This window comes from Xyrauchen texanus, chromosome 41, assembly GCF_025860055.1.
Source record: "Xyrauchen texanus isolate HMW12.3.18 chromosome 41, RBS_HiC_50CHRs, whole genome shotgun sequence".
NCBI lineage: Eukaryota > Metazoa > Chordata > Actinopteri > Cypriniformes > Catostomidae > Xyrauchen > Xyrauchen texanus.
Window position 1 is genome coordinate 8,506,665 of NC_068316.1, and position 10,053 is coordinate 8,516,717.

Genomic DNA, 10,053 nt, shown 5'->3' on the forward strand with positions numbered 1-10,053 from the left:
CACCTTTCACTTCCATTGCATTTTTATTTAATTTTTTTCTCCATACAATATAAGAAAATGGTGACTGGGGCTATCATTTTGAACTGTTCCTTTGTGTTTGACAATATTAATTTACAGTGTGATTAATGGTACATTCATTGAAAATGAGAAAATAAATTAAGTTTAACATCATATAAGCTATGCTGTGCAGTGGAGGTTTAATTCACCTCATCGTCAGTAGCAGCTGTTCCCTGACAGAAGCATCTGGGTCAGGCTGGCAAAAACCGGTCCTGCTTTTGGCTTTCCTCATGGTGACTTGGAGAATGGAAGTACATAAACCTCAGTGACCAGATGGATCAAACAGCCACAGGGAAGCCCACATTTCTTTCCTTTTGTCATGGCTCTCATTGTTCCTTTCAATCTCTTCCAGCACAATATTGTACCTACATTTCATAGTCGAAGAGAGAGAGAGAGAGAGAGAGAGAGACCAAGAAATTCCCAGAGATATTGTATATTACTATTTTAAAGCTAATGAGAAATAATTGAGTGGTCACTTACATTTCTAGTCAAAATTTGCCAGATATGTTCAACTGAAATTCCACGTTTAAAAAAATATTAATAATCTGTCAGCAATTTGGCGCGAATTAAGTTTCTAGAGGTTAATTACGCTATGCGATATAGACCAATATTTGATTTCCTACAACACAAAATGTGACGCTGGTCACATGGGAGGGGATGCGTTGTCTTTCCCTGTTGAAGACCTGCTACTCCCCACACTACAAATGTGCGTCCAAGTGCCATGGTTACTGTTGTGTGTGTAATTATGTAATTGTGTGTGAACATGACCATGTCAAACTGTTTAGAAGAGCCGACAAGACAAACGTGGCAATATGCAGCTCATGGAAATTAAACAGAAGAGGAAAAGGTAAAGTTTTTCGTTTGTTTTGGCTGTCCTTCTTTCGTTATAATCTTTTTGTCAATCCCCTAACTTCCTGATTATTTTGAATAATTTAAAGCTTACTTTCTTCTGTGGAACACAAATAGAGATGTTTTGAGGAATTGTCATGTTGTTTTTCACTTAAAATATTGCCACCACAGCTCTTAAATGACATTTTTGTTTCCACATATTCAAACTTGACAGGTCACAAACAGTTACAACTACAAGATATGCATGATCCAATGGCTGATGGGGTTATTGATGTCAAACTGGCACAACATTGTGGTACTTGTTGATGCACCAGATTTGAATGTATTCGAACGTGAATGAGATTTGAGAGAGCCATATTTTCTACGGATAACAACTTAAATGTCAGTCTTTCCCTACACCAAGCTATTGTATAGATCCAGAAGACTTGAACATTGATCACAAGTCATGTGGACTACTTTTAGGGGTCTTTTCTGATGTATTTGTCCTTTTTTAGCTTGACGGCCTGTGGTCACTATACACTGATAAGCCAAAACAGTATGACCACTCACAGGGGAAGCAAATATCTCCTAACAAGGCCACATGTCAAGGTCTGGGTAGATTAGATTGTTAATGAACAATCAGTTCTCAGTCAACAAGTTGAATGCAGCAGTAAAGGCCTGAGTGACTTGGGACAAACTGCTAAGGCCAGATGATTGTGGGGTGCTCCTGGTCAGCATTGGTGATTACCTACCGACAGTGGTCCGAGGAGGGACAAATCACAAACAGGCGACACGTTGTTGGGCGCCCAAGGCTCATTAATGCGCTAGGGCTACATACTTGTAAATGTATGGGTATAACCCCAGTGTCTGGGCCAAATTCCCCCATTGGTCCTTAACTATCATGGTCCCCTAATAATCTCTCCTGAAATGGCTACATCACTCTCCTCTCCACCAATAATGTGTGGTGGGTGTTCTGGGGCACTATAGCTGCTGTTGCATCATCCAGGTGGATGCTGCACACTGGTGGTGGTTTACGGAGATTCCCCCTATACAATGAAAAGTGCTGTATAAATGTAAGGAAATATAATTCTGCAAATTATCATATTTTCTTCTCTTTCTCTGCAGTATTAGAGGATGTTGAAATTCAGCATATGTTTGTGTTGACCCTAATCTCTCTCAGTACTGCTGTATTTCAAGCCATTGGAGAAAAATAGACTGACACCACCAACTGGCCATTTCTATTGTATGCTGCACTGAGGGCAGGGCTGACACAGAAAATTGCTCTGCTTTGTCTCACTTTTGTTTGACACTTGTGTTTTTGGAGATTTTAGAGGTGGCTTGTATGTACGACTAAAATGTGTTTTGGTAATAGAAAACAGTTCACATGAGTAATTATGGCATTTCCATGACTCATTGGTTCTGGGTAGGCTAATGCTTTCTCAGATCAGAGATTTGATGAGCTGTAGATCTCATGCTCTTCCTGTCCTTCCTGGAGTCCCCAGGAAGGAAGGAAAATGTACTATTTTTAATTGCTTCTATTGTCCTTCCTGTTGCAATCACTTCAAAAGCAAATCAACACCAACAGACATGTTGTATTCAATACTCTAGCTAGTCCCCTGTCAATCTTTGCTTTCTGTTTGAATCAAGTTAAATTATCTGACAAAACTGTGGTTAGCAAGCACTACCAATAAAACCTCAAAGCTTTTGAGGTTTAGATCCGAGTTGGAATTATGCACTTTTAAATGATCCCAGAGGAAAATTCCATTGCTGAAAGATTGCTTATTCATTGCTCAGGAGTTGTTTTATTTAACAGTTCTCTTCAGAGATTTCTTCTAAAAATTCAACATAGTCAAATGACAATTTGTATAAAATACATTGAAAATTGTAAAGGTATGAATTCTATTTCCACAGAGACCAACTAATCCACAAACAGCATTTCAAATCGATCCAAAACAAGCATTACATTTTAGCTAGTCTCCTATCCAACACTTTCTTTTAAGAATGGAATCATCAGTGAACAAATTTGGTTACTCATTCCGTATTTATTTATGCAATACAAATGACTGACGTATGTCAATAACCTGTAATGCACTTCCCTCGTCTCGTTCCAGACCCCATTGTTTTCTTTCTTTTGTGGTACACGTAAGTCATTTTTCTATTAAAATCATGTTTTATTTTAGGGTTTTGGTATAGTTTGTGTTAGGGGTAAAACGTAGGAACAATTGTACAGTTCATTGGCTTGTTTATTTCCCTCTAAAGGAGTAAAAGACAGACGCTTTTGTACGAGCCATCTTTTAATAATTAGTACGAGACTTTGTAATAATTATTATGACTTGTTATGAGACAGAACTGTTTCCTTTAATTGATGCAGTTAAGACAGTTGTTGAGATGAAGTTAGAGTATAGAGCTATAAAATTAACATGGATATGTTAGCATTGTTCAAATAATTGGGAGAGGTACTGGGAGAATTTGAAAATAAATATTTTATATTTATATTGAGAAATAGGACTTTTGATTTTAGACTTTGGCAAATCTGAGCCATTTGCAATATTGTTTAGATCTCTTTTGAAACTCAAGAGGTGATTATAAACTGTCTTTATTGGGTTTAAAATATGAGAAGCAGGAGAATTAAACTAAAGCTCTACATTTGAGCTCATTGGAGAAACAATTTCGACACTGAAATGGCATTTGAGATTTTCCTTTCCAATGTGCAGTGCAGTGGCTTTCATAACATTCTTACCAACAAATGTTTTTATTTGCAATCTTTCAACAGAAAAAATGAAAAGAGGGACCTGTGCTGTGCCTGGGAAGGTTTGGATACAGATAATGGAGTCAACGGTAAGTAATCAAGCCCGTTCATAAAGTATTGTAATGGCTCATAATCCAAGTAATGGCTCATATCATAATGTAGCTGGTTAGGAGTAAAATGCTGCCAAAGTAAAATCAATACGCTCTCTGAAATGGCTGTAGTGCCACATCAGAGTCCTAATCAGACATTGAGTGGCAGTCCCACAGCGGACACATACACACACTGAGCAGTTTATTAGGAACACTATGATCCTAATAAAGTGCCAGACGGGTCTTCTGCTGTTGTAGCCCATCTGCCTCAATGTTCGACGTGTTGTTCATTCTGAAATGCTATTCTGCTCACTACAATTGTACAGATTTATCTGAGTTACCATTGCCTTTTTGTCAGCTTGAACCAGTCTTGCTATTCTCCATTGATCTCTCTCATTAACAAGGCATTTCCGTCTGCAGAACTGCTGGTCACTGGAGGTTTTATGTTTTTGGCACCATTCTGAGTAAACTCTAGAGACTGTTGTGTGTGAAAATGTCAAAAGATCAACAGTTACAGAAATACTCAAATCAGCCCGTCTGGCACCAACAGTCATGCCACGGTCAAAATAACTGAGATCACATTTTTCCCATTCTGATTGTTGATGTAAACATTAACTGTTTGGTATGTCAGAATCCTCAGTATTCATAAAAGAGTAAATGAGAAATACATTTACATTTACATTTATGCATTTGGCAGACGCTTTTATCCAAAGCGACTTACAGTGCAATTATTACAGGGACAATCCCCCTGGAGCAACCTGGAGTTAAGTGCCTTGCTCAAGGACACAATGGTGGTGGCTGTGGGGCTCGAACCAGTGTCTTTCTGATTACCAGATTACCAGTTATGTGCTTAGACCACTACACCACCACCACCATCAGATATATATGTATGTCAGATATATACGTGGGTATACGTAAGGTATACCCAGATGACTTACTATTTTTCATAGAGATTTTGAGGTGCAGATTGACTGAGCACTTCATGATCCCTTAATCTCTTGGGAGCTAAGGAGACGTCACATTCAAACAAAAAACAGAGGAGAACCACAAAACGGACCCTTCTTCTCAACTATAAGTGCTATTTATTCCAATAAATGTGTTCCTTGTGCTTAAACAGCGCTTGTTAACAAAACCAGAGTAAACTATTTTGGCGGCTGTTATTACATCATATAGCCGTGTCACAAGACAATGCCTAATTTCCCGAATTAAGTATGTCTGGAATCTATTCATACTACTGACATGCATACCTAAAGAATGTACTGTTTTAACTTCCGAGAAGTGCATCCTTCATCAATACAATACATACTCTGACAGTACGCAATTTTTGATTTTAAATCAGCTTTGATTTAGTTCAAGTAGCAAGAAGTAGATAATGGCTGACTGTTTGTGCCCCATGTCTAATTACACAGTTGCTTTCACCTGCTGCTGTGTGAAATTTAATATTGGGAACTGAGGCATCCATTATGTGCGGCGCAAACATTTGTCTTCTACTGAGTGTAGCTTGCTAACCAGCATGCCTCAGAGTCACCTCGCAGTATGCATCAGGATTGAAAGGCGAGACTTCCTGCCTATCACTCAGCGTGTAGATCTTTCTCCACACATTGAAGCATATGCTTAATTTGCAAATGTTATTCTGTTACTCTGTTTGTTTGAGCTTTTTAAAATTGTTTTGACTGCACTGTGAGAATTACTCACATGGCAGTTTTTTAACAGCTACATTTACATTATGATTATAAATAGTGCATTCAAGCTATACACGATATTCAATATCAGTAGTACATGGGTTCCCTGGGAATGTAACCCATGATGTTGTTGTTGCTAGTGCCATGCTCTACCAGTTAACCTACAGGAACACTTACTGTAAACTCACGTCATACAGCTCTGAAAGAGATGTATGCCATAATAAAGTCCCTTAAATCAGGTCACTTGCGACCATGCTTGTAGTGCTTCCAGGCAGTTTTTTTATCAAACAACAGCTCTTATCTACTTGAACGAGGAAAGACTGAAATTTCTAAAATGGTTGGTCAAGATTAAGATCGAATAACATTTCAAATCAGCAGATAAATCTGACAACTATGGTTCCATAAATTCTGCTTCTGTAGCTCAGATCACACAAAGAAAAAAAAATGTGTATGTATATATAAATTATTTAACTGTAATCCAGATGTTGTTTACTCCAATCTCATTTAATGTGCCTCTTTCACATTCTCCCCTATGAAGCCCAGCTACCAAATGGATAGACGTTCAAACCATTTGCATTTAAAACCTCCACCCGTCTCCCTCTTTGGTGTTAGCAAATAGTGCGTCATACAAAGTCAGAGCAGCTTTCTGCAAGAGAGTTGTAGAGTGGGTCATCGATCAGAGAATGGGCACGCTGGGCTTAGACCTGACATTTAAAAGCCGGACCTGTGATTAATCATCGGCCTAACAGGGCTCAGACTTCACAGTGTCTGAAATACAGCCCCGTGGACACCCGCAGACCCAAGAGCAAGAAATACGGAGGGTGTGAAACTTTCTTGATAGACATAACCTTGTTAAACAGACTAAACAGAACTGTTTATATTTTACGCAACAGTTTACAAATCAGACATAACATTAGACTTTAGACAACATTCTCAAAGAGTATCTCAATAGTGGGGATCAAAAATATGAAACCATATTGAAAATCTGGGATTCAAATATTTATTTAAACATAAAGGGAAATAGAAGGTTTAAAACATAAGTAAATTATGACAAAATTAATAAGAAATATTTAAGTCCCCAATCAAATGCAAGCACATCTTTGTTTGTTGTTAGCTCCTTTACACAAAATGTCATATTTCCTTTACTATATAGCTTTTTTTTTAAATGCAACAGGAAAAACTGTTAATTCTTCTGTCTTCAACTGTACATGTACACTTATAATGAACATTGTGAAGTGTAACATAAAACATCCCAAAGTACATAACTGATAAATAAAAAAAATAAGAAACGTAACTATTTAAATAAAATATAATCAATTTGATTTTCTCTGTAATTTTAACAATAGTTTTCAGTACATTGTCTTGTTAAACATACTGTAATATAAATGCTTTAATATATTATATACAGGTATATATATTTTTTATAATATTATACTTTAAAATTACATGCTTTGCCTAATTGCGTATTGTTTCACTGTATATATGGTAAGGTAAGTACCAGTTAACATACACCTTAGCCAAATACATTTAAACTCAGTTTTTCACAATTCCTGACATTTAATCATTGAAAACATTCCCTGTATTAGGTCAGTTAGGATCACTACTTTATTTTAAGAATGTGAAATGTCAGAATAATAGTAGAGAGAATTATTTCTTTCAGCTATTATTTCTTTCATCACATTCCCAGTAGGGCTGGGCGATATGGACCAAAAATCATATCTCTGTATTTTTAGGCTGAATAGCAATACATGATATATATCTCAGTATTTTCTACGAAGTGGGCTAAATGTTCAGTTGTAAGTCAAAGCCACATGTGAGATGGTAAATGGAGCTTGGAACACAATTTTTTTTAGGCCAGAAGACTTTTCAGGCTGTGAAGGCTTCGCGGCCGGGGTTGAAGCAGCCACACGTTTTTTTTGCTCCCTAAAAAATCCCACAATGCACTGTAAAAACCAGGGAGCATTGTTGCTCACTATGTTCCCTTACCGGAAACTTCCTCGTGTCTTCTGAAGTCTCTGAAGTCGTTGTGTGTGTGGTGGTGATTCTAAATGAGAATGCACCCAAAGTTGTTGCCGGGTTTGGGGGGTAGGGTTTTCTGCCACCTCTTGCTGCCCATGTTGCACATGCCTATATCCACCACTGAGCACAAGTGTAAAATATGAAGCCCAAGCATTATTTTATCTTAAAAAGAGTTGTTGTTTGTCATGTCTTTCATTCATAATTACCATCAAAGTGAAACAACCTTTTAAATATTTAATTTGTAAAAAATTTAAAATACACTCCTTTATGTTTATATTTCTTTATAAAAGACCTTTTTCACAGACTGTGATGACGCATTTCTGCCTTATTTGTCAGCATATATCTTGCCACTTCAGCCATTTTGCCACAACTTTGGAGGAATGCTTGGGGTCATTGTCCATTTGGACGACCCATTTACGACCAAGCTATAACTTCATGGCTGATGTCTTGAGATGTTGCTTCAATATATCCACATAATTTTCCTTCCTCATGATTCCATCTATTAAGTGCACCAGTTCCTCCTGCAGTAAAGCACCCCCACAACATGATACTGCCACCCCTATGCTTCACATTTGGGATGGGGTTCTTTGGTTTGCAAGCCTCACACTTTTTCCTCCAAACATAATGATGGTCATTATGGCCAAACAGTTCAGTTTTTGTTTCATCAGACCAGAAGACATTTCTCCAAAAAGTAAGATCTTTGTCCCCATGTGCACATATGCAGACTCATGTGAACTGTAGACTGGATTTTCTATGGCGCTTTTGGAGCAGTGGCTTCTTCCTTGCTGAAAGCCTTTCAGTTTTATATCGATATGGGACTCACTTTACTGTGTATATAGATACTAGTCTGCCTGTTTCCTCCAGCATCTTCACAAGGTCCTTTCACTGTTCTTCTGGGATTGATTTGCATTTTTTGCTCCAAACTACATTAATCTCTAGAAGAACTTCCTGAGTGGTATGAAGGCTGAATGGTCCCATGGTGTTCATACTTGCATACTATTGTTTATACAGAGACAAGTTCAGGCATTTGGAAATTGCTCCCAAAGATAAAACAGACTTGTGGAGGTCCACAATTTTTGGCTGATTTCTTTCGATTTTCCTATGATGTTAAGCAAAGAGGCACTGTGTTTCAAGATAGACCTTAAAATACATCCACATGTGCATGTCCAGTTGATTCCAGTTAGCTTATCAGAAGCTATTTGGCTGATTGCCTAAAGGTTTGACATCATTTTCTGGAATTTTTCAAGCTGCTTAAAAGCACAGTTAACTTAGTGTATGTAAACTTCTGACACACTGGAATTGTGATATAGTCAATTAAAAGTGTCGGTAAACAGTGTCTGTAAACAGTTGTTGGAAAAATTACTCATGTTATGCACAAAGACGATATCCTAAACGACTTGCCAAAACTATCATTTGCTAATATGAAATCTGTGAAGTGGTTAAAAAATTTGGTTTAACGATTTCAACCTAAGTGTATGTAAACTTCTAACTTCAACTTTATACGTCATGTGTTACCCGAATGGTGTTTTATGCTTGTTTGGATGACACTGTGCAGTGTCTACATATGTTAATTACCAATTGGTTCTGGAAGGGCATGTCTTAATGAACTTTAAGTACAAAAGCATATTTTTATAGTTCCAGTAGGTTGGTATTAAATGATATACAACTGTAAAAATAACACCAAAATAACACCTTGTAATGTCTGAAATATTTTTAACAGTGAATTTTTAGTAACCACAGCTGCCAGGTTTATATAATTTTTTTTTAAACTGTTGCTTGAAGTTAAATATGCTCTAAAAATCTGAAATGTATATTAACTTTTAACTCAATTTGTTATGCTGGTAGTACAATTTGAAATAGAAAAACATCTGTATTGATTTAGAAAAATGGAAAATAGAAGCATTTCCATGAGTGGACTTTGAACCCTACTGTATTTCAATACAGGTGCTTTAATGACAACCCCAGCCAGGCAATTAAATACAATTAAAGTGATTAGTTTTGCTGGCAGTAAATGTGAACACTCATTTTGTTTTTGTTTTTTATTTATTTTTTACAGATGATGATGTAATTCATGGATACCAGGAGGCTAAAAACAAGGTTAGACAGCAATGCAGCTATTTGGATGAAAAGAACATCATTGTGTCACCTCATTTATTTGCTAAGCCCAGGTCTTGCATATCTGCTGCAAATGATGCATTGGATGCGGCAAATTTAAGATGGAGTGTTTCTCAATTCAGTTGCATACCTGCTAAATGTTCTGCCAACCAAGAGGTGAACCTTATCAGTGAGAGACCAGGTACACCGGACCCAAGCTGTGTACCTATAAATCCCAGCATATCTACTGATTCGATGACCCAGAAACAAAACATCGCTCTCTGTAGGAGCTCAAACCAAGTAAACAATGTAGAAGGGAGTGGGACTGTATCAATGATTGAGCGGATACCTGCCATGTCTCATGTACAAAAAACAGAGAAAAAGGGAGCCTGGCGGTGCACTGAATTTGTCTTAGCAAACCATGAAACAAGTAGTCCCGAACCACTTTGGAAAAGGGCATCTAATCATAGACTGGAATGGTTCCCAGAGAACCTAGCCAAAGTGGCCCATCTGCGTTTGTCAGCGCCCGCCAATG